The following is a 26745-nucleotide window of genomic DNA, read 5'->3' on the forward strand; positions in this document are numbered from 1 at the left end:
GGGAGAAGAAGCCCTTGGGGGAATTGTCACTTTTGGTCTCAAGGGAACAAGTATCTTGACGAACAGTATCATGTTTAGTCTCAAAGGAGCAAGGGTCCTGAGAAACAGAATTCATTGTAATTCTAAGGGATCAATTGCCCTTCCTCAGTAAAGAGTAGAGCACAGACCATGACAGCAGTAACCATTCTCTCTCTGGATCATACCACCTTGGAAGTAGCAAAAACTTCCAAACACCCAGAACAAACTCTGAAAATGGCAATGTAAAGCCTAAAGCCTGAAACAGTACCCTTGCCCATCCTGTGCTGAAAAGAAAGTCCAACTTTAACATCAACTTCAACATCAAGAAGGAAAAATGAGTAAACAAACAAAGAACCTGACCACAAAAATCCACTGGGGTTCCAGGGAAGCACAAGATACAAACTCAGAAGATGACAATGGAGTCAAAATAGCTGCAAAGAAAATGTGAATTGGAAACAAATCAAACAAGAATTCTTCAAAGAGCTAAAAAAAAACTTTTGAAAATGAAATAAGTGCTAGAAGAAAAGTTAGGTAAAGAAATAAAGGCAAAAGAAAAAATATAAAATATACTTAACATCTTAGTAAAAGAGGCACAAAAAATATCAAAGAAAGTAATACCTTAAAAAACAGACTTGCATGAATGGAAAAAAAAAGTACAAAAATTCATTGATGTAAACATCTTAAAAGCAGAATTGAACAAATGGAAAAAGAGGTACAAAAGCTCATTAATAAATCATTCCATAAAAATTAGAATCATACAAATGGAAGCTAATGGCTCCAGGAGACATCAAAAAACAATTTGTAAAAAGTCAAAAGACTGGAAAAATGGGGGGAAAATGTTAAATATCTCATCAGAGAAAAAAATAACCTGGAAAGTAGATCAAGGAAAAAGTTTAGGAATTATGGGACTACCTGAAAGCCATGATCAATGAAAGAGACTAGATATCATATTTCAAGAAATTATCAAGGAAAACTGCTCTAATATCATAGAACCAGAGAGTAAAAATAGAAATTGAAATGTTCTATCAAATACCACCTGAAAAAGATCACAAAATGAAAATCCCAGGAATATTACAGTCAAATACCAGAGCTTGTAGGTCAAAGAGAAAATACTTCAAGAAGCCAGAAAGAAACCATTCAAATACCATGGAGTCACAATCAAATACCATGATCACACAAGATATAACAGTTACCACATTAAAAGAGTGAAGGGCTTGGAATATGATGATCCAGAAAACAAAACTGAGAATAAACCTTGAAAGGAAAAATGATTTGATAAAATAGAAAACTTTCAAACATTACAGATAAAAAGACCAGAACTAAATGGAAAATTTGACTTTTAAATATAGGACTCAAGAGAAGTATAAAAGGCAAACATGAAAAAGAAAACATTAAGGATGCAACAAGGTTAAAATGTTTACCTCTATCTATGGGAAAATGAAATATGTAACTTCTAAAAACTTTATTATTATGGCAGTTAGAAGGATTCTACATAGAAAGAGAATGTGTAAATGAGTGCATTACAATGGGATGGTGTAAAAATGGATAGGTGAGAAAGAAGGATGCTCTGCGAAAAGGCAGAGGAAGAATGGGGAAAATTATCACACACAAAAGAAGCACACAAGGAAGAAGTCTTACAGTGGAGAAGAAAATGAGAGTGGAGGGCAGCAATGTGTGAACCTCATTCATATCTATACTTACTAAATTGGTAATAGAAATCTATTTTAACCAACAGGAAAGTAGGAAAGAAAGGAGATAAAAGAAAAGGGGTGGGGATAAAAGGGAGGAGAAATAAAAGAAGTAATGGTCAGAAGGAAAACACATTTTAGAGGAGATGCAGGATAAAAACAGAAAGAGAGGGATAAAAAGAAGAAAATACGATAGAGGGAAATGCACAGTTAATAATCATAACTGTGATTATGAATGGGATGAACTCACCCATAAAACAGAAGTGGAGAGAAGAATTGAATAGAAACCAGAGTCTGACAATGTGTTGTTTATAAGAAATATACCTGCACACACAGAGTTAAAATAAGGGGCAAAAGCAGAATTCATTGTGCTTCAGCTGAAATTTAAAAAAAAAAAAAAAGGAAGGGGTAGCAATAATGACCTCAGACACAGCAACTGCAGAACCAGAACTAATTAAAAGGAAACTATATCTTGCTAAAAGGGACTACAGACAATGAAATAATATATCAAAACTAAATATATATGCACCAACTGACAAAGCACCCAAATTCTAAAAGGAAATGTTAAATGTATTACAGGAGGAAATAGACTGTAAAGTTATACTAGTGGGAGATTTCAATTTTATCCTCAGAGCTAAATAAATCTAACTATAAAATAAATAAGAAATAAGTCAAGGAGATGACTAGAATCTTAGGAAAGTTAAATATGATAGACCTCTGGAGAAAAAATGAATTGGAATAGAAAGGAATATACCTTTTTTCTCAGCTATTCATGGTAGCTTCGCAAAAACTGACAAAATCTTACAACTAAAAACAGAAAAGCAAAAATATTAAATGTACCCTTTTTAGACTATACTGCAATAAAATCATATTTAATAAAGGGCTTTGGAAGCATAGATTAAAAATGAATAGTCTAATCTAAAGAATGAGTGGGTCAGACTTCCAGGAGCCAAGATGGTAAAGCAAACAGTAAATCACTGTAACTCCCCCATATTCACCTTCAAACAACCATAAAATAGGACCCCAAGACAAATCCTGGAATAGCAGAACCAGCAAAAAGAAGGGATAAAATAAGCTTTTAGCCCAAGACACTTGGAAGAGTAGAAAGAAAGGTCCATTTTAATCAGGTAAAAGGGGGGGGGGTGTATTTCAGGACAGGAAGCATTTTAGCAAGTCAGCAGCAAGCCCTACCTCAGCAAACAAATGAGATATCCTGAGCGCCAGTGTGAGGAGCAGGCAAACACCAACACCAAGACCTACCCATATGTCTTAGCATAGCCAGGGGAATTGGCAGACTCCAGCTCCAAGAATCACCAGGTACTACATCACCACATGCTTCATTGCAGCCCTAGGAAAACAGGCATCCTCCCGTAGCCAGACCTCCACGTCCTTCAGTACAGCCCAGGACAAACAGGCATCACTCAGTTTCCAGACCTCTATGTTCTTCAGTGTCACCCAGAGGAAATGAAAAACCACCACCAGGTCTCAGCACATACCAGACCCCACCACTAGGACCCTAGCTTAGCACCACGTAAACTGCCAGATCGATACAGCCTCCAGCAATGCCAGCCACCTATAACACCAATGCAATATTTACAGCACTTACAGTGACTATAAATATGCTGGTGTAGTTGTAAATCACAAAATGTAACAGGCTCTCCACACAGAGAGCAGAACCAAAGCATTTGTTCAAATACCAGAAAACTGAGTCCCAGAACCAGAAAGTCAAAGTCATTACAGTAACCACAAAGTTGATACACATAATTAATGCAGTGAACACCCACATTCCCAAGCCTTCACAACAAAACAGGTTCCCACAAGCAAGGATCCTCCTCTCTTCACTCACTCCCTCAAATAAGGATCCTCCTCTCCTCACTCACAAGTCTGGCTCTTGGAAATTCTCAGCAAAAGTTCTGGCTGGCTCTCAGAAGTCCTCAGAAGAAAAATCTCAGCAGAAGTTCTGGCTGGCTCTCAGAAGAAGTTCTGCCACCACAAGTTCTGTTCTCAGAATCTCTTCCCTCTCTTACCTGGGCCTCTCCTTATATATGGTATTAGTTCCTCCCCATCCCACACCTTCCTGTTATGTCAGCAAGTTCCACCCCTCCAGGATCCTTTGCCTTACAATCTTAATCTAAATGGCCATAGATCCTGGAACAAATAGCAGCACTATATTTTGAAATCCTACCGACTACACAATAATGTAAAAACAAGCACATGCAGCTTTCCAGAGGACGGCTGCTGTGAACAGCTTCAGGGTTCTGATTACACAGCATAGTGAACTTTCTATTTATTCAATAACAAATTAAGGTGAACTACTCACAGAAATCAAAATACAGCATTCATAATGTTATAGAATAACAACTTGTCACTAAAGTGGCCACATAGATTTCACCAAAGTGCTCACATAATTTTAAGCTAAAGATAACATTCATTTAGTAACACAGACATTTAGTAATTCCTTAATTTAATCATCCTTAAGGAGGCAAGCCTCCTTAATTAACACAAAATACAAAGGTCAAAGTCCTCTACCCCTAGGTCACATAGTCTTAATCTCTTCAATCAAAAAGTCCTCTTTCTTCTTAATTGGAGAAGTCCTTAACTCAATCATCTAAATATAAAGGTCAGATATCTCCACCCCTAGGCCACAGCAAGTCGTGATCTTTTCAGTTTGCATTAAATACCCAAGGAGAGGTCTTTTCATCTTGACTCAAGGCAGGCTCTCAGCTTCCATGGTTCCTCTTCCATGATCCCAGCTCCTGCCCCAATCTATCTAACTGCCACCTGGGTTCAAAGGCAGACAGCCCTCAGTTCTTTGTCTAGCTTCTTGTGCAGTTCTTATTACATATTGAAGCTCACAGTGTCTGGTCAACCTCAAGTCCTTCACAGTTTCTGTTCCTGCTGCATAGTGCTTTTTAATTGCTAAAGGAGTCAAATGCAAGAAATTGGGAATCTTTAAAAATTCTAGATTTCCTTCCTTGGCCATAGGCACTCCTTTTTCCACTAGATAGCCCATTTAAATAGGAAGAGGCATTGCTGTGGGTTTAAATGGAGCTGCAGCAGGGTAAACACTCATCCAGTCCTGATCAACTGTCATCTTTGTTGTCCTCGGATTTGGAACCTGTTTTCTGTGCTTTCCATTTTTAGATGTTTTACTGCTTTCTGTTTTAAGCGTGTTTGGAACATGCGGGTCACTAGTTGGAGACAAAACCATAGCGAAAGTGCGCAGAGCCCAGGGCCAGGGCCGCACAGCCATAGTTTCCTTCAGGTGCCCAATACTTGTAATTCTTAAAAATTATATCACTAATAGTACAGATAGAAAGAATATACATAGACAGAAGTTTGCATAAGGCAAATTATGAGGAAAGGAGAAAAATGGAACTCAAAATCTTGTCAAAATGAATGCTAAAAATTTTCTTGACATGGAACTGTGGGAAAAAAATAAAATATTATTTTAAAAAATAAAATACTTCCTAGTCACCAAGAAAAAAAAAAAGAATGAGTGGGTCAAAGAAGAAATCATAGAAACAATTGATAATTGCATTAAAGAGAATAACAACAATAAGACAACATTCCAAAATTTGTGAGATGTAGACAAAGCAATACTTAGGGGAAACTTTATATCTCTAAATACATACATAAATAAAAGAGTAAAGATTGGATCAATGAATTAGGCATGCAATTAAAAAAAAACTAGAAAAAGAACAAATTAAAAATCCCCAATTAAACACCAAAATGAAAATCTTGAAAATCAAAGGAGAGATTAATAAAATTTAAAGTAACAACAAAAATAATTGCATTAATAAATAAAAATAGAACCTGGTTTTATGACAAAACCAACAAAATAGATAAAGCACTGGCTAATTTGATTAACAAAAGAAGACAACCAAAATACTAGTTTCAAAAATGAAAAAGGTGAATGTACCACCAATGAAGGCAAAGTTAAAAAAAATTATTAGGAGTTATTTGTCCACTTATATGCCAGTAAAATTGATCATCTAAGTAAAATGGATGAATATTTGAAAAAAATATATAAACTACTCAGTTTAATACAAGAGAAAATCAAATACTTAAATAACCCTATCTTAGAAAAAAGAAATTGAACAAGCCATCAATGAGCTCCCTAAGAAAAAATCTCCAGGACCAGATGGATTTACAATTGAGTTCTACCAAACATTTAAGGAATAACTAATCCCAATGCTGTATAAACTATTTGGAAAAAAAATAGGTAAGAAGGAGTCCTAGGTGGTACAGTGAATAGAGCACCCACCTTGGAGTCAGGAGGACTTGGGTTCAAATCCTAGCCTCAGACACTTAACACTTACTAGCAGTGTGACCTTGGGCAAGTCACTTAACCCCAATTGCCCTCCCCTCCAAAAAGAAGTCCTACCAAATTCCCTTTATGACACAAATATGATTTTGATCCCTTACACAGAGAAAGAAAACTACAGACCAATTTATTTAATGAATATTGATGTTTTAAAAAAAATTTAAACAAAATACTAGCAAGGAGGTTAAAGCAATATAACCTAAAGATTTATTTATATCAGGCATGCAGGGTTGGTTCAATATTAGAAAAACTATCAGCATAATTGACTATAGCAATAACAAAAACAAGAAAAATCATTTGATTATATCAATAGATACAGAAAAAAAAAACCTTCGAGAAAACATAATTCCCATTCCTATTAAAAACACTAGAAAGCATTGAAATCAATGGAGCTTTTCTTAAAATGATCTAACTAAATCTAAGAGCAAGCATTACCTGGAACAGGAATGAATTTGAAGCCTTTCCAAAAGACGAGGGTGAAGCAAAGATGTCCATTATCACTACTATTATTCTATATTGTACTAGAAATGTTAGCTATAGCATTAAGACCCCCAGAAAAGTGAAGGAATAAAAAAGACAATGAGGAAATAAAACTATCACTCTTGGCAGATGAGATGATGATATACTTGGAGAACCTTAGAAAACCAACTAAAAACTAGCTCAACAATTAATACCTTTAACAAATTTCAGGATATAAAATAAACCTCCATAAATCATCATCATTTCTATATACTACAAAAAAGACCTAGCAACAAGAGATGTAATGACAAATTCCATTTAAAATAACTGCTTACATTATAAAATGCTTGAGAGTCTATCTGCCAAGACAAACTCAAGGGTTACATGAAAACAAACAGAGCTAAACAATTCAAGAAGTACTTATTGCTCATGGGTAGGACTAACCAATACAATAAAAATGACAATTCTAGCTAAGTTGATTTGCTTATCCAGTGCCATACCAATAATCAAACTACCAATGAAATATTTTATAGAGCTAAAAAAATAATGACAAATTTCATTTGGAAGAATAAAAGGTCAAGAATATCAAGGGAATTTATATTCCTTCCCTTCTTCCTTCCTTACCTCCTTTCTTCATTCCTTCCCTCTTCCCTTCTTCCTTTTCTCTTTTCTTCCTCCCCTCCCTTTCTTTATTCTTTTGTTCCTTCCCTATTTTCTTCATTCCTTTGTTCCTTCCTTTTCTTCCTTCTTTCCCTACTTTGTTTCATCTTCCTTCCTTTCTTTCCTTCCCTCTTTCTTTCCTCCCCTCTTTCCTTGTTTTCCTCCTTTCCTTCTTTCCTTCCTTCCTTCTCTCCTTCCTTCCTTCTCTTCTTTCTTCCCTCCTTCCTTCCTTCTTTTCCTCCTTCCTTCTTTCTTTTGCAGATGAGGCAACTAAGGCACAAATTATCTAACTTTCCCAGTGTCACATAGCTAGTGTATATCTGAGGAAAAATTGAAACTGGATTCTTCTGTTTTCTAAGTTCAATATTCTATCCACTATACCATCCAAGTATTGGGCAATTGATGGATTGATAGTAGAAGCCCAATTAAGCCTATAATAAAAAATCAAAATTGAAATAAAACATTTATTTTTAGGTACTCTGCTAAGAGGGTCATTTAAGTGACACAGTGGATAAAGTACTGGACTTGGCGTCAGGAAAACCTGAGCTTAAATCCAGTCTCAAAAACTTCCTAGCTACCCTAGGTGATTCACTTAACTTCTCTTTACTACTGGAGAAAGAAATGGCAAACCACTCTAGTATCTTTGCAAAGAAAATACCATAGACAGAGGCCCGAAGGAGTCAAGAAATGTTGGATAGAATGGAAAGGACTGAGCAATGGAAATACAAAGAAAAGTAAAAACTGTCTGCCTCTGAAGGCGACAATGTAAATAATTAGGTGATTACAAGAGATATTCAGAATAGATGGAAAGAAATCTCAGAGGGGAAGGCAGTTGATGGAGGGACTGGTAAAGGCTTACTGAAAAAAGGATGACAGGTGCTAAATGGTGGAGAGTAGGAATCCAGATAAGGCAGAGAGCCTTGTGAAGTTCATAAGATGTTCACAAAGGAATGAAGTGCCAAGTGGGAAGATTAGCAAGGAGGCCAAGGTATACAGAAGAGTAGGTAGAAGGAAGTAAAATGCAAAAAGGCTAGAAGGATGCAGGTAATGAAGAATCTTAAATGTCAGAGGAGTTCATATTTGAACTTAGACATAAGAGAGGAACCACTGGCATTTACCAAGGCGGTGAGTGAATGTTAGATCATGTTTTAGGAAAAATCACTTTGGCAGCTTAGTGGAAGAAGGACTCAAGACAGACCAATTAGAAGGCTATTGCAATTTCAGAGTAAAAGTGATGAAGGCCTGAACTAGGGTGGCACCTAAGGGACTAAAAAGTAGGGGGCATATATAACAGGTGTAGTAAAGGTAGAAACCACTAGGTCTGGCAATGGAATGGATATGTGGGGTGAGTAAAAGTGAGGATGACACTGAGGTTCTGAACCATGGGAGGTTAGTTAGAAGAGGGTAAGTTTTGGGGGTAAGATAATTCTACTTCTTGAATTTAAGATGCCTGCAAGACCTCTAGGTTAAGATATCCAAGAGGCAATTGGTGATGAATTATCTGCATCTATGAATTTTTTTTAAAACTCATTTTGACTGAAAACCTGAGTGTAGAAATTTGAATATAATAACAGCTGATGTGTATATAACCCTTTAAAGTTAATATAACATTTTACTTTCATAATCTCCCTTCAGCCTCAAAACAGTCTTGTGAAGTAAGTGCTTAGGGATATTATTATACCCATTTTCCAGATGAAGAAACAAATGTTCTGAACTGTAGGTGTCAAAAGCAGGAGTGGAACTGAGGAATTTCTGGTACTGAATGCACCATTCTTTCCATTATACCACACTGCTTTGACAATTACGACCACTCCTTTGAGCAATGTTAAATGTTCTGCTATCACCTAACAAAATGTAAATTACAGGGGCCCTGAAACCTCAGAAACTCATTCACATACCTTATAAAGTGGTTTGGGAAGGAATTACATAGAGAGGAGAAATAACATTTTACTCCAATGGGAAAGAGCACTGGAGAAAGCATTTCTCAAATGAAATAAAATATTTCTAAATGGACATGAAATTAGCTAATAATGGTCAACTAGTCGTTCTTGGTAGCTTCTGGCAGAGTAGCATTATAGCGTTTGTCATGATGACAACTAATACTTGTCATTTCTACAGCCTGAGAAAATGAAACAGTTCAGGGAATAATCTATAATTAGTTCTTCTAGCTTCTTTGATGTCCACAATAACAGAAAGATATTAAGAAACAAATAAGCATAGAAAGAAGAGTGGTAGAAAGTCAACTGAGTACATGTTTTGATTGCGTTGGAAACTGTCTTGTTTATGGAAATCCTTGGGTAGCTAAAACAGGAAAATTCTGAAGGTTACTGCCACTTGCAATTAAAGGGTGTGTTAAGAGTATAAAAAGTTGTATTTTCACTAGAAACCTTCTGAGTTTTATCTTCCTGTTTTGACTACAGGCCTCCTGACGAAGGGCCTGAGGTGTTATAAATTATCCCATTACTCACTCACCTCAGGTATCCCTGCTGGACAGAGCAGGAAGGAAGTAAATCTTGGAGTCCTGCACTTATATCCTTTAATCACATACATGCTTGCCCTTCAAAGTAGTAAATCATTGTCTTTTCCTGGTCTGCCATGATTCATGCCTGAAACAGAGAGGAGAGGAGACAAGCTCTCAGAAATGCCACACCAAAGGAAAAATAACTTAATATGTTTTTCAATAATCATTAGGTACACCAATGCTACATGTTTTTCAAGTTGGCATTGCAGGTAAGTGTATAATTCCAAGGGCCAATAGCCCATGCTATAGATGTACTCCATAGATTGTTGCCTTATAAACTAGACATTTCCAAACTCGATGCCAATTTTTAAACTCCATTAAAGCTTTACATCTTTATCAAGATGTCATTTATAGATAGACTTTATCAAGTCAGACAACTTGGAAATGTCTTCAGTTAGCAGATATGGCCTGATACAGATGCTTGTTTTCTTATAAACATCACTAAGCAGAAATATGATAAATCATATGTTTTAAGATGGGATCTGAGACTTTAAAATACTGTGTCAAAGTTACACAGAAAAAAGTTAAGAACAAAGATGTGCCAGAGAAATATATCTCTGAAAAAAATATCCTGGGGGTCTCTAGTCTTCTATCTATGATTTATGATATCTGAATATAATATATTAACTTAATATAGATCAATCAATTTACAAGCATTTATTAATTTCCTTCTATGTTCCTGGCAATGTGGTAAGTACTTGGGGATACAAAGCCAAAAGTAAAACCTGTCCTCAAGGAGCTTAAAATCTTACATGTACATATATCTATACATATATGTACATATATGTGTCTATATATATATATATATATATATATATAACATCATTCTGTGGGATTTGAAGAGAGGAGGATCAGCAAAGGTTTTTTCATAAGACTATGGTTAGGAACCATGTAATGAAAGGCTGAAAGACAATAATCAGCTAGCATTTATTAAGTGCCTGCTGTGTGCTAAGCACTGGGGATAGAAAGACAAAATACCATCCCTGCTCTCCAGGAGCTCATAGTATAATGAGAGAGACAACATGCAAACAGCGAAGTTCAACAAGACACAGGAAATAACAAATAATGGGAATGGTCTTGGAGAAAAGGCCCTAGGAATAAGGAGGACTAGGAAAGACTTCCTGAAGAAGCTAGGACTTTAGCTGAGACTTGAAGGACATTAGGGAAACCAGAAGGCAGAGATGAAGAAAGAGAGTATCCCATGCAGGATGGACACAGCCAGTGAAAAGCTCAGAGTTTGGAGGGATAAAGTGTTTTATTTGAGGAACAGGAAGACCACCAGTGTTACTGAATCACAGCAGTATGAAGGAGATTAAGTTCAAAGTAAGAAGACCAGAAAAGTAGAAAGGGGCTAGGTTATTAAGGGCTTTAAAAGCCAAACAAGAATTTATATTTTATCCTGAAGGTAATGGAGAGTCACTGGAATTTATTAAATGGCATTGCCAAGTAAGGGTCAGATTTCTATTTTGCATAATAGACTGAAATTAAACCCCTTGTTTTGGTTACATAGGCACACATTCAAAATGTTTGCCGTTTTATGGGGATGGACATTTTCTTCTCTCCGGTGTGGACTTTCCCTCTCAGTACACAACACGCTAACTGCCTGGCTTTCACTTGCTCTGTCTGGCCAAAAGAGAACTACATGGTCAGTGGTTTTAGCCACATTTAAATATCTATAGTTGTGGAGATAAGAGCATCTCCTAGTTCTTGCCAAGCAGATGCCCAAAGCTAAAGGAACAAGGCCAAGTGACAGAAAAGACTTCCTGCAAATTTTACTAAACTCTTTTGTTGAGTTTGCACCATAACTATCAGCGGCTCTTCAAAACTGCTGACTGGCTTCATCAGATTTGATATTAGATCAATAACAGAATAATAACTATGCCACGGTCTCCCAGCTACAAGATTGGTGAGATTGATGAGTGAGTGCTAATGAGCACTGTGGCCACATGGTTTTTGTTTTTGTTTTTTTGTATTTGCCTCTTTGACCTTAATTTTATTTGATTCCAGAGGCTGAAATCTAGTTCATCTTGGACTGAGAAATGTATTATGAAAACCCTTCAACAAGAACCAAACCAGGCTGTCTCATATTTATATCAAGGACCTTTTCAGCAAAATGACCACAATACAACACCAGATTCAAAAATGATCGAGAGGAGTCATTTGGAGAATGTGGGAGAATAAACAGCTAGGGCATCTGGGAATATGTATATGACCACAGAACATCTAAAAAAGAAACTGTTCTCCATTTAGATAGTACAGTGCAATTATTAACAGAGGGAAAAATAAGTACTCTACTACTTTAACACTGTTGTGATACGTATCTGTTTTAAAAGGCTCCTGATATGAGTCTATGTGTCTATATTTTAGAATCCAAAGCTCTTTTAAAGAATGTAATGAATTACAGCAGTGAGTTCAAATATCTAGGAAGGAATCTGTTATCTCGACTTCTTTAGAGATTCATTGAAATGAAAGAATGGTTTTTGACTTACCAGTTGTACTCTAGAAATAGAGTAGAAATAAAATCTTAACTTTGTATATACACACAAATATATATATGATTATCTATATCTACATATATATACACATGCATATACATATAGAAATGTTTGCCAGTAAGCCTATCCTAGCTCATGTTTGACATCTGGATGACAGCATATGAATATAACACATTACCCTTTCTCACTGTTAATCATAAGAGTCCATAGTGATATGAATCCTTCTATAAAATATGAGTCCTGTGCTACACAACCCCAGCAGTGCCATGAATTATTTTTTAAGGGGCAGATTTTTTTGAACTTGTTTTTACCACCAACTGTAAAATCTATATGAATGGAAGGAAACTAAGCATAGTCAACATTCCCCTAGCTATCACCAGGATTGGCAGCAAATTTCCCTAGACTCTTAGAACAATGCAATATAAGCCACAGATGACCGTGTTCATCAGATATAAAGTGTCCAAAGATTAAGTCATAGCAGTATATGCTTGAATCATATCCCAAGTTCACTCAAATATAAGTTCAAGGAAGCATTTTAGCTAAAAAAAATTGTGTATGTCAGAAAAATAGGTGACAATCTTTTCAAAAATGCTCTTTCAGAAATCTCAGGGATTTGTGCTATCCCCAAGCAGTAGATACAAATTTCTAATGTTCTCAACAGAGTCCTAATGCAAGTTAGTGACTGCTCATCTTTTATCTCTATAGAGAGCCTAAGAGCCCAGGAAATGATTCAAAGGAGAGAGAAGGAACAGAAATCACAAGCCTTTCTATTGGAAATGAAATTGCCCTCCATTTCCAGGATAGGGAGGACATCAGGCAGCCAACTTGTCCTGATCTTCCCTTTGCTCTGTCTTGTGAGCTTCCAGAGGAGATGAGCATGGGGTATAGGAAAGGGGACAGAGGGTAGGCACTTGAGAGAAGAAGGAATTCCTCCATTTCCTCTCATTAGAAACAGTTTATGGCAACTTGTGGTAGACTTACATGGGAGAGTTAGACTCAAGTCCTGAGAGAAGAGATAACTGAAGGCACTTTCCTAATCTATACAAAACAGTTGGTATGCTGATAGATTTCCTGTAGAAGTACATGGCATAAGTGACATGGTCCAAAATGGGAAGTTCATGGACAGTGCTGCTGAATTTTAATATCATGCATCAGGAAGGGAGAGTTCTTTGTTCCTGGGCTTCATGGTCCCTGAATTTAACCTTCTAGTCAAAGAAGATGGTCAGCACCAGCCTCGGAGGGTTTGCCTTGGTGGTAGCCTCAAGACTGAAAGTCCCTAAACTTGAAAGCATTTAAGTCGAAGAGTTCAGAAATCCAAAATCTGGGAAAAGAAGATGAATAACTAAATGCCAAGCATCACCCTTCTCAAGAAAGGAGAGGCCCATAGTTACTGAACAGTATCCATCCTTGGAGAAAGAAGAGCATTGATCATATATGACTCCTGGATGTTAGAGAGGTCAGAAATGGCCCTCTGCCACTCACTCTCATGGTGAGTTATTTCAACCCCATATGGGGTAACAACCCACAGTTTAAGAAGTGCTGAAGAGGTCACGAGTAGAAAAAGTTTAAGAAACCCTGATTTAGAGAGGAAGGGGGGTCCCAGAATTCTAGAATGGGTGCTACAATTTAGGAGCTCCCAAAAGTACATTTCCTTCCTACATCGTCCAGGACCTCAACAGGTCTCTGTGGGATTAAAGGGAAAATTACTAAAATATTGGAACTACTTGTGTGTGTGTGTGTGTGTGTGTTAAGCTATATTTGGGCTTCTGTGAGTCTTTGAGTATTGTATGTCTTTTCTCTGTTTACGTGCTCCACTGAGTTCTGTGCATCTTCTGCAGTTTCTATGGGGATCAATAAAGGCTCTTACCCAATATGCATTAATTATATTGAGTCTTTACTTGGGAGCTTAAGTTACTGTTTATCCATGTTTGGAGAATCCTAGACACAAGACATTTTACTTCAGAGATTACCCCTGAACAAACATTAATGTTGTGGAATAATTGCTGAAGATAGAGGACAATCTTCTGGGTTTAGCCCTTGATGCTGAAAATTATCCATGGGAGCCTAGAATCTTTGAGGGAGCCTGGGCCTCAGGTAAAATTAATGGAAACTTATTCTCATTAGTCAGAAGAGTCCCATTTAGTCAAATGATTAAGTGTATTTGGTGTGCAACCTTAAAATGGAAAGAATTAAAAATAAGTTATATTTTATTTTGATTTAATAACTATAATGAGCTTTATAGGTATGAACAGAAGAAACTAATATTTTAACATGTCTTATCACTCACTTGTGAATAGCTGTATACAATACTAGGTCACATTTATATTGTACATACAAAGCACTTTCCTCACAGTCACGTAGCACAAGGGAAGACTACAAATACAATATGCTCTGTTAAGCATTCAAAGACTTTCATGACCTAGCCCCCAACTACCTTTCCAGTCTTCTTACATCTTACTCCCCAACATATAGTCTTCAATCCAGTATCACTGGCCTCTGGGCTGTTCTAGGAACAAGACACTTCAACTCTTGGCTCTGGGCATTTTCTCTGGCTGTCCCCAATGCCTGGAATGCTTTCCCTCCTCTGCACTGAATACTGACTTCCAAGACTTCCTTTAAGTCCCTTCCTAAAATCCCACCTCCTACAGGAAACCTTCCCTAACCCCTCATGGCTCTCCCTCTTTTCATTATTTCCTATTAATCTTTTATTTAGCCTATTTTGCATATATCTGTTTGCATAAGGTCTCCCCCATTAGATTGGAAGCTCCTTGAGGGTGAGGACTGTCTTCTCTTTTTGTATCCCTAGTGCTCAGCAAAGCGTCAGGCACATAGCAGTCATTTAATATATATTGATTAAATTGAATGGAACTGAATTATCCTTGTCTTATAGACAAACAAAATTAGTCCTAAATAGGTTAAATGACTTCCTCAAGGTCATATCTAGTAAGCAGTAGAATAAAACCCAGGTCCAAATTCCCTGCTCTTTCTACAATGTCATACTGATTTCTATATACACAAAGCCACACACAATAGAAGATTTAATATTATCATCATCATCATCATTAGACACACTAGGTTTATTGATCTTCTCTGGAGTATATAGAATTTTTCTAAATACCACAGAATCACCAATTAGGGCTAAGAAGTAACTTTTGTCCTTGAGTCAACTGACATCTAATCAGAGATAACCTGGGGCAACTGGATGGCATAGCAGAAAGAGCGCCAACTCTGAAATCAGGAAGACCTGAGTTCAAATCTGACCTCAGACACTTACTAACCTTGTGACCCTGTGACCCTGGGTCCTATGTCACTTAACCCTGGTGGCCTCAGTTTCCTCAATTACAAAATGAGCTAGAGAAGGAAGTGACGAAACACTCTGGCATCTTTGCCAAGAAAACCCCAAATGGGGTCACAAAGAGTTGGACACAACTGAGCAACAGCTAGATAGCCTAAACAACACAAATATACAAATACTCAAGAGGTATTTAGATAAGGGTGGAGTCCACAGAATGATAATCTGAGCCATTCATGAAATGACATTTTTAAAGTCTCATATTTAAAAGCTGATCTCTCTCTCTCTCACATGCACATGCACACACACACACACACACCCACACACCCTCTGAAATCAGAGCAAGAGCACTGAGTCTTGAAGCTACCAAGACTTCAACCCAAAGATTTGTGGTTTTCAGTACAGTGGTTTGAGAACTCATTCACATTTCTTTACATAAACAAAATATCCCAGATAATGGTCTCCTAACACTGAGGAGTCACAGCAGGGGCACTGAACTAGGCCAAGCGCTCTTCCGGTCTATTAATCTGCTAGGTTTTTTTTTCCTCACAAAGTACTTTAAGGGTTTAACAGGTGAGGATTTTCTGCTACCATATGGTTATCTGTCTGCATAAACCTAGATAACCACTGTTGATTTAACAATGAAAGTGCTATATCTCAAACTACCACTGGATGAACAGAGAAGCATATGTATTTAAAATAAATTAGAAAGCTATGTCCTCTAATATGACACTACATATCTCAAGCACTGAGTCCTACCTGAGACCATTCTTCCAAAAGAAACAGGGAAAGAGCCACACAAAAGAAGATGGGTAAGAGGCAATTATAAAGGAATAACCAAGAATGAATTTACACAGGAAAAGTATTCTCCTCATTGAATTCAGCTCTGAATGTAGACCAAAGGCAAGCTTAGAAGTTTTTAACCCCAGATGTTAAAGATCACCATGAAATGCTCTTCCCAGTTAAAGGAAACTCCCTCTGGAAATTATCATCGTCTGCCCCACAGGCACTTTGTGTGAACTGCCAAAAACAGTTCAAAGTCCAGCTGCCGCCACTGTAGTTGTGAGAGACTAACCAAAAATACAGAGGGAAACTTTAAAAAAGTCTGTGGCTGGTTGGGAAACCAGAAACTGAAGGAGCAGTCGAGTTCAAGTAGACTATTTCCCTATGCTAGAGCAAAAGTGTTGTCTACGTTACAACTCTAGTCTCTCAACTTAGGGCAATGAACAAATGAGAAAACTGAGCCTGTATTGACCTGGCTCTCCACCCATCTACTGGTGTTTCTAAGTATAGTTTGCCTGTAGAAACAGGAGTCAACCCAAGGACAATTTATAGATGTGCCAGGCTCAATACCATCAAGAAGACTGAAGAAAGCATTCAATGGTAGACATGGGACTACACAAAGAGGTAGAGTTTCATACAGACATACTCAGCAAATTATTTTGTTAAAAAAAAAATAAACCAAACCCCCATGGTATCAAAAATAAAACCAGTTATCATGTAAGAGAAAAAATGAGAAGACAGTAAATTTCATTCATTCATTTCATTTGTCCTTTTTCTTTCTGCTCTATCCAATTGGACAAACTTTTATCAGAACTTACTATATTAAGAATACTGCTCTAAGGCTCTTTCCTTGCCTTGTTTTCCATTCCTTTTAATGTTATATATGGTGGCCTAAGAAAGAAATTATCATGTACATTAGTAGAATACAAACAGAACATTTTGTTGGGGTTTTTGGGGGGAGAGCAATTGGGGTTAAGTGACTTGCCCAAGGTCACACAGCTAGTTTTTGTGCTGCGTGTCTGAGGCCGGATTTGAACTTGGGTCCTTCTGACTCCAGGGCCAGTGTTCTATTCACTGCACCACCCAGCTGCCCCTAAACAAAACATTTTGTTTGTTTGGATTTGGGGGGTTGGTTTTGCTTTGGGGGAGGGGGTTTGGTTTAGAGTTTGCTTTTAATTTTCTAGCTCACCTAGCCATACATATCTAAGTTTTGTTTTAGAGATTTCTTTAGGGTTTTATACTGTGGTGGTGACAAAGCCTGAGAAATAATTTGATTCCTCTGCAGTCAGGAATCCCAATATTGAAACCAAGTCTATTTAAGGCTTAAGCTTTCTGGAAGACCACCTCAGCCACAAGTATTATCTCTATTTTTTGCATCTTTCTATGTGTAAAAAATGCATTCCCTGATAAAACATAAGCTCCTTAAGAGCAGGATCTATTTCTTTTTTTGTCTTTAATGTCTAACACAGTGCCTGGCATATAGTAGACATTTAATAACTGCTAGTTGATTGATTAATCACTAGCCTCCATTGAAGTCCTATTTTGATACTTCAAGACATCAGGGATTCTCAAAGTCTATGCCAGTGAAACTTAAGCTTTGGCACCTCCCCCACATTGGGAAAGACTTAACTATGGACCTGCCAATCACTCAGTCAATAAACATGTATTAAGTACCTACTATGAGCTAGTCCCTGGGAATACAAAGGAAGACAAAAGACAGACCCTGCTCACAAGGAGTTTAACGGAGGAGATAACACGCAATCTATGTGCAAACAAGCTATATACAGAATAAATTGGAAATAACCAACAGAGGGAAGCCCCTTGTGCTGAGGGTGATTAGGAAAGGTTTCCTATAGAAGGTGTGATTTTAGCTGGCATTTCATGAAAGCCAGGGAAACCAGGAGATAGACATGAAAAAGAAAAGTATTTAAGTCATGGGAGATAACCAGTGAAAATTCTGAGTTGGGAGATGATGCATCTTGTGTGAGGAACAGGAAGAAGACAAGTGTCACTGAATCACAGATGTTCATTAACCAAGAGCCCATGTCAAAGGGATAAATTTTTGGCCACAACAACAAAGTCCACCTACTAAGTCAGAGAGAAAATATGATTTATAGCAGTGTATGCCATACCCATAACACCCTCAAAACCATAGATCCTTCAAGTATTAAAGTGTGTAATCCTGCAATTCTTTTGTTTTCTTTAATAATATTCATTATATCAACCTGATAGCCAACCAACCTCTCCTATTATTAAACACTATCCTGAATTGGTCTCAGTATTGCCAGTAATTATTTTAAAGTCTTTCTTCCTCCAAACTCCCAAAGCTCCTTAATTTCAGGAACCATATCATGCTCTTTTCCTCTCATAATGTGATCACAGAGCTAAGTACTTTATAAACATTATTGGATTCCAATGAAAACGATCTACTATATTCATCATATTAGTTCAAAGTCCACCTGATATCTGGCACTCATATTGGATCGTGAGGCTTATAGGGTGCTTCATATATGGTATTTCATTTGACTCTCACAATAACCCTATGTGAGAGGTACTAATATTATCCCCATTTTATAGATACAGAAAACAGAGGTTGAAGAGTCTGAAGGACTGTCTCAGTGCTGAATTGTTAGAAAGTATCTGAGTCAGGATTTTAACCCAGGTCTTCTTGACTGAGTTGCATCCAGTTGGGTGTGTTATCCACTGTAAATCTCAAGAGTCATAGCTAGAGATAAAGAGCTAGGATCAGAGTCAGAAAGATATGGAGTACCATATACTTGCCTTTAACATATACTAGTTATAGGACTATCATCAAGTCACTTAACTTCTTAATGCTCCAAGTAACTAAGGCTATACCTCACAGACCAGGTGCCAATCTGCGTCCATGGAGGTGGTTTCCATATACCAGTGAAATGGCAGGTCCAGACAACATCCCTCACTTGCCCCCAAAAAGTCATAGGGATATCCAATTCTAACTCTAAACCTAAGTCTACATACTTAATAACTATGTAACCCTAAACTTCACTTTTCTTACTTGTAAAATGAAAACAAATTGATATTTACATTACCAACCTCACAGGACTATTGTGAAGTAGTTTTTTTGTACAATCATTATCTATGTCTTACTGTATTTTGTGCACATATGATTACTTAATGATTATGATAAACTTAAGGAGGGCAGGAAGATTCACTTTCCTGAGGCCTCAGACCTTACTAGATGTGTGACCCTGAGCAAGTCATCTAACCCTGTTTGCCTCAGTTTCCTCATCTGTAAAAATGAGCTGAAGAAGGAAATGGCCAATCCAGTATCTTTGCCAAGAAAATCCCAGATGGGGCCATAAAAAGATAGACACAACTGAAATGAATGAACAACAACAAATTTAAGGAATCCCTCCACATTTAAGAAATTCATAAGAGACGTGACAAATTTACTCTAAAAACAGCATATATTATATTAATAGGATTTTGAGATCCTGAGATATGATATTTCACCTGTCTCTTGTTTCTCCTATAATTACCAGCTAGAGCACCAAACCCAACTCAACACAGACTGACTAAACACAAGCTAATATCCAAACTAATTATCACATTCTCAGGTTTAATAAATTCACTAATAACCCCCAAAAAAGGAAAATAAATTTTTTAAAAAGAAAAAAATAAACCAACTAAATATTGATGGTTATCAAACAATCATCCTTCAGACATTTAACTACATATCTAAGTTGGCATTCGGGCCAGACTCCATGGTTTTATATGGGACTATTTCTTTTCTTCCAAGGACACTCCATGTAACAAATTATACAGTTGTGACCTTGCAAAGATTACAGCAAAGAGACCAATGAATTCAGATGACAGAAAAGCTTCACAGAAATGAAATCACATTTAATGTAAAGTTAAAAGTAGAACGAATTGCACACCAAAGCACCACAGCATATGGACATATAAAGTTGTAATTTGAGGGGGCAGGAAAGACCTAAATGCCTATTACTGATCATTCTTTTGGGTTAAAAAGCAGATGACTACTAAAACTCAAATATCTTCTATGTGAAAGGTAGCATATTAAGTCATTATCACCCATTAACACCTTAGCACAAATGAATTTATCAGTTTGCTTGCCAGTCACCAAAGCCCTGAGAGAATGAAGCAAGGAACAGATAAGTTTTAATGAGGGTAGAGGCAAAGAAAGGTAAAGAGGATAGGAAAGTGCTGAGGAGTGCATGCCTCAGCTCAACATCATCAGCAGAGGTACCCCATGAAGCCAGAGGCAGGATGAGGATAGTAAGTGCTTCAGGGAGGAAAGCTGCAAATCTTTTAAGTATCTTACACACAGATGTGGAATTAGTAGTAAGGGCAAGATCTTACTAGGAAGAAATGGTATGATGTGATTAGGATTTAAAGAATAGATGCAAACACTTCAATGAAATATGATGATGAACAGTGCCCAAAACTGAAAAGGAGGAAAGCAAGATGGATAACATTTGGGAAATTCAGGCCTCCTTTCTGTACCATGAACAAGACCCTCTATCTCTGGGCTCCAAGCATTTTCTCTGGCTGTCCCCCAATGCCTGCAACATTCTCCCTTCTCATCTCCATCTACTGGATTCCCTGGCTCCTTTTAAGTCTTAACTAAAACCCTATCTTCTACAGAAAGCTTTTCCCAAGCACTCTTTTTTTAAATTTTTATTTATTTTTTTTAAATTAATTTGTTTCTTTTTAGTTTACAGGATTCAATTCCACAATTCCTTGAGTTTCACATTTTGTCCCCCTTCCTTCCCTCCCCCTCATGGAGGCATATATAGGATATATGTATAGCATATAGTCAAATATAGGATCTGTAAATACTTTCATATTATACATTAGTCAGGTTATAAAGATGGAATGTATCAGATGGAATGAAAAATGGTAAAGAGGACATAAAACCAAACAAGAAAAGGAAAAAGATCAGGTATTTTGCTTCCTAAACTCAGTTCTTTCTACTTCTTTCTCTGGATGCACACATCTCTCTCCATCATTAGTCTTTTGGGATTGACTTATATCACTGCATTGCTGAGAAGAGTCCAGTCTATCAAAGTTGGCACCACAAAAAGAGCTACTATAAACATTTTTGTACATATGGGTCTTCCTCCCACTTCTGTGATCTCTTTGGGATATAACCCTAGGAGTGGTATTGCTGGGTCAAAGGATATAAAAGTATTTATAGCCCTTTGGGCATAATTCCAGATTGCTCTCCAGAAAGGCTGGATCAGTTCACAACTCCACCAACAATGCATTAGTGTTCCAATTTGCCCACATCCTCTCTAGCATTTGTCATTTTCCTGTTTTGTCATCTTAGCCAATCTGACTGGTGAGATGTGGTACCTCAGAGTTGTTTTGATTTGCATTTCTCTAATCAATAGTGATTTAGAGCATTTCTTCATGTGCTTATAGATACCTTTAATTTCTTTCTCTGAAAATTGCCTGTTCATATCCTTAGACCATTTATCAATTGGGGAATGACTTGTATTCTTATGAATTTCACACAATTCTCTGTATTTTTAGAAATGAGTCCTTTGTCAGAGACATAGGTTGTAAAGATTCTTTCCCAATTTCCCACCTCTCTCTTAACCTTGGTTACATTGGCTTTGTTTGTACAGAAGCTTTTTAATTTCATGTAGTCAAAATTATCCATTTTACATTTTATAATGTTCTCTAATTCTTGTTTAGTCATAAAGTCTTTCCCTCTCCACAAATCGGACAGGTAAACTACTCTTTATTTTCCAAGACTGCTTACAGTATCAACCTTTATACCTAGATCATGAACCCATTTAGACTTGATTTTGGTATGTGGTGTTAGATAATGGTCTATGCCTAGTTTCTGCCATACTACATTCCAGTTTACCCAGCAGTTTTTGTCAAATAGTGAGTTCTTATCCCAAAAACTAGGGTCTTGGGGTTTATCAAACAATAGATTACTATAGCCATTGACTTCTGAATCTCGTGTGCCTAATCTATTCCATTGATTCACTCCTCTATTCCTCAGCCAGTACCAAGTAGTTTTGATGACTGCTGCTTTATAATACAGATTGAAATCTGGTATAGCTAGTCCACCTTCCCTAGTATTTCTTTTCATTAATTCCCTTGATATTCTGGACCATTTATTCTTCCAAATGAATTTTGTTACTATTTTTTCTAGCTTTATAAAGTAGTTTTTGGTAAATTAATTAGTATGGCACTAAATATATAATTTAATTTAGGTAAATTGTCGTTTTTATTATGTTAGCTCGACCCAGCCATGAGCAATTGATATTTTTCCAATTAGTTGGATCTGACTTTATTTGTGTGAAAAGTGTTTTGTAGTTGTGGTCATATAGGAGCTGGGTTTGTTTTGGCAGGTAGATTCCCAAATATTGTATAATGTCTACAGTAACTTTAAATGGGATTTCTCTATCTCTTGCTGTTGAATTTCATTGGAAATATATAGGAATGCTGAGGATTTATGTGGGCTTATTTTATATCTTGCAACTTTATCAAACTTATTTATTATCTCAAGTAGTTTTTTTACTCAATTCTCTAGGATTCTCTAAGTATATAATCATATCATCTGCAAAGAGTGATAGCTTGGTCTCTTCTTTGCCTAATTTGATTCCTTTGATTTCTTTTTCTTCTCTAATTGCTACTGCTAACATTTCTAGTACCAGACTGAATAAGAGGGGTCATAGTGGTGTAAGGGTTATGGGATTTAAAGATCTTCCATGCCCCGTTGGACTTGCTGACGTAGCAGGAAGGGGCGGAGCAAGAGGAAGCGGAAGCCAAGCTAGCGTTCCTGCGGTGGCTGGCGGTGGTGGTGAAGGCGGCAGCAGCAGCAGAGGCAGTGGCAGCGCGAAGCCCTTTTTGAGTTAGGACTGCTAAGGACTTTCTGCTAAGGACTCCTGCTGAGAACTGCCAGGGGCCGGAGCTGCTGGGAGCGCGCTTCCCGGACGCTGGGTGGTTGCTGTGAGTGGGGAGAGGAGGACCTTTGCCTGAGGTAGCCTGTTCTGTTTTAAAGGCTTGAGAATGTGGGTGCTTTCTACTTTATCTACCTGTGCCAATATCATAACTACTCTGATGGCTTTCACTTTCTGGTTTTGGGACTCAGTCTTTTGGTATCTTAATAAATTTTCTAGTTTATTTCCTCATATGGCAAACATGACGTATTTTGTAATGGATAATTATATCAGCATATTTGCAATCTCTATAGGCATTGTGAATATGGCATTGCTGATACAAGTGGACCCCCTTGTTTCACCCCTGATCTTATGGGAAATGCTTCTAGCTTCTCCCAATTACATATAATACTTACTGATGGCTTTAAATAGATGCTGCCTATTATTTTAAGGAAGGCTCCATTTATTCCTATACTTTCTAATGTTTTTAATAGGAATGGATGTATTTTGTCAAAAGCCTTTTCTGTATCTATTGAGATGATCATGTGGTTTCTGCCAGTTTTATTGTTGATATGATCAATTATATTGATGGTTTTCCTTGCATTCCTGGAATAAATCCTACCTGATCAAAGTGTATTATTCTTGAGATAAGTTGCTGTAGTCATTTTGCTAGTATTTTATTTAGAATTTTTGCATCTATATTCATGAGGGAGGTTGGTCTATAATTTTCTTTCTCTGTTTTATCTCTTCCTGATTTAGGTATCAGTACCATATTTGTGTCATAAAAAGAGTTTGGTAGGACTCCTTCTTCACTAATTTTCCCAAATAGTTTGTAGAGTATTGGAATCAATTGTTCTTTAAATGTTTGATAGAATTCACTAGTAAATCCATCTGGCCCTGGAGATTTTTTCCTAGGGAGTTGACTGATGGCTTGTTCAATTTCTTTTTCTGAGATGGGGTTATTTAAGTAATTTACTTCCTCTTCAGTTAATCTGGGCAACTTGTATTTTTGTAAATATTCATCCATTTCCATAAGATCATCAAATTTATGTGCATACAATTGGGAAAAATAATTCCTAATTATTGTTTTGATTTCCTCTTCATTGAAGGTAGATTCACCCTTTTCATTTTTGATACTCATAATTTGGTTTTCTTCTTTCTTTTTTTATCATATTGACTAAGGGTCTATCAATTTTGTTGGTTTTTTCATAAAACCAGCTCTTAGTTTTATTTATCAATTCAATAGTTTTCTTAATTTCAATTTTATTAATCTCTCCTTTGGTTTTCAATATTTCTAATTTAGTATTTAATTGGGGATTTTGAATTTGTTCTTTTTCTAGGGTTTTCAATTGCATGCCCAATTCCTTTACCTCCCTTTTCTCTAATTTAATCATGTATGCACTCAGGGATATAAAACTTCCCCTAAGAACTGCCTTTAATGCATCCCACAAATGTTGGTATGTTGTCTCATTATTATCATTCTCTTGAATGAAATTACTGATTGTTTCTATAATTTCTTGTTTGACCCACTCATTCTTTAGGATTAAATTGTTTAATTTCCAGTTAGTTTTTAGTCTGTCTTTCCATGGCCCTTTATTGCATATAATTTTTATTGCATCATAATCTGAAAAGCATGCATTTAATATTTCTGCCTTACTGCATAGAATTGTGAGGTTTTTATGCCCTAGAACATGGTCAGTTTTTGAGTATGGGCCATGAACCGCTGAGAAGAAAGTATATTCCTTTTTATCCCCATTCAGTTTTCTCCAGAGATCTATCATACATATCCTCTCTAAAATCCTGTTGACCTCCTTAACTTCTTTCTTGTTTATTTTAAGGTTAGATTTATTAAGTTCAGAAGAGGGGGAGATTGAGGTCTCCCACTAGCATAGTTTTGCTATCTATTTCTTCCTCTAATTCCTTCACCTTCTCCTCTAGGAATCTGGATACTATACCACTTGGTGCATATATGTTGAGTAATGATATTGCTTCATTCTCGATAGTGCCTTTTAACAGGATATAGTTTCCTTCCTTATCTCTTTTAATTAGGTCAATTTTTGCTTTTGCTTTATCTGAGATAAGGATTGCTACCCCTGCTTTTTTTTACTTTATCTGAGGCATGATATATTTTACTCCAGCCTTTTACGTTTACCCTGTGTGTATCCCTCTGTTTCAAATGTGTTTCTTGTAAACAGCATATTGTAGGATTATGATTTCTAATCCATTCTGCTATCCGTCTCCGTTTTATGGGAGAGTTCATTCCATTCACATTTACAGTTATGATTGTTATCTGTTTCTTTCCCTCCATCCTATTCCCGCCCCTGTTAATGTTCATATTTTCCCCCCTTCTTACTTCCACCCTTTAATAGTTTTCCTTTTGACCACCACCTCCCTCAGTATTCCCTTATCAGACCCCCTCCCTTTTCCTTCCCTTTCCCCTTACTTCTTCCTTCCCTACTAACCATCCCCCCCCCTTCATAGCCTTTTCCTCCTCCTACTGCCTGTAGGATATTTTTATACTTAATGAAGTATGTTATTTCTTCTTCGCACCAAGAGTGACAGGAACAAATCTCATGCAAAGCTCCTCTCCCTGCCCTCTTTCCCTCTAAAATGATACTTTTTGTGTTTCTTCTCCATAGAGTCCTATGTTTAACTGGTTGTTATTCCCTCCTTGCACCAGAAACAATGAGGGAAAAGCTCATATTATTCCCATATCCTTCCCTTCTTTTCCTCTGCTATACAGTTTTTATGCTTCTTTGTGTGGCATAATTTACCCTTTTCCACTTCATTCATTCTATTTCTTCCATTCTTTGTAGCCCTTAATAAGATTTTTTTTATCGTCATTTTGTGTATTTTATAGTCATACCCTCTACTTGTCTATAACCAGTTTGCTCTTATCAAATAACAGGGTGTGTGTGTGTGTGTTTTCCTTGTTTACCTTTCTACATCACTATTGCATCTTGTAATTGGAGGTTGAATTTCCCATTGAGTTCTGCTTTTTTATCAGGAAGGTCTGGAACTCTGTTATATCATTGAATGACTATCTCTTTGCCTGGAAGAATGTGCTCAATCTTGCTGGGTATGTGATCCTTGGTTATAACCTGAGTTCTTTTGCCTTCCGGAAAATTGTATTCCACTACCTCCGATCTTTCAGTGTAGAGGCTGCCAAATCCTGTGCGATCCTCACTGTGGACCCTCGATATTTGAATTGTTTCTTTCTGTCTGCTTGAAGTATTTTCTCTTTTATCTGGTAGTTCTGGAGTTTGGCCACAACATTTTGAGGACTTTTCAGTTTGGGATCTCTTTCAGCAGGTGTCCAGTGGATTCTCTCAATTTCTATTTTACCCTTAGGTTCTAGTATCTCAGGGCAGTTTTCCTTAATGAGCTCTTGGAGAATGTTGTCTAGGCTCATTTTTTCATCATGATTTTCTGGTAGGCCTATGATTCTCAGATTATCTCTCCTGGATCTGTTTTCCAGGTCAGTTATTTTTTCTTTGATGTATTTTACCTCTTTTTCTAATTTTTCATTGTTGTTTTGTTTGACTAATTCTTGGTTCCTCATAGAGTTATTTGTTTCAATTTGGTTGATTCTAGTTTTTA

The 26745-nt window shown here is 36.9% G+C and overlaps 1 long non-coding RNA gene across 13 annotated transcripts in view; it reads right to left on the bottom strand.

The window, feature by feature from the left end:
- LOC138166558 (uncharacterized) overlaps positions 1-26745 on the bottom strand; it is a 552457-nt gene that overhangs the window by 263871 nt on the left and 261841 nt on the right. For 12 of the 13 annotated variants that reach the window (XR_011169622.1, XR_011169629.1, XR_011169625.1 and 9 more), the window contains one exon: positions 9625-9758. The exons of the other annotated variant lie outside the window; for it this stretch is intronic. This is a non-coding gene — a long non-coding RNA (uncharacterized lncRNA). The remainder of the gene's footprint in view (positions 1-9624; positions 9759-26745) is intronic. 13 annotated transcript variants of the gene reach the window in all.

This window comes from Petaurus breviceps, unplaced genomic scaffold, assembly GCF_028583685.1.
Source record: "Petaurus breviceps papuanus isolate PSGF00001 unplaced genomic scaffold, PetGlider_PUasm1.0 224, whole genome shotgun sequence".
In the NCBI taxonomy this organism is placed as follows: Eukaryota; Metazoa; Chordata; class Mammalia; order Diprotodontia; family Petauridae; genus Petaurus; species Petaurus breviceps.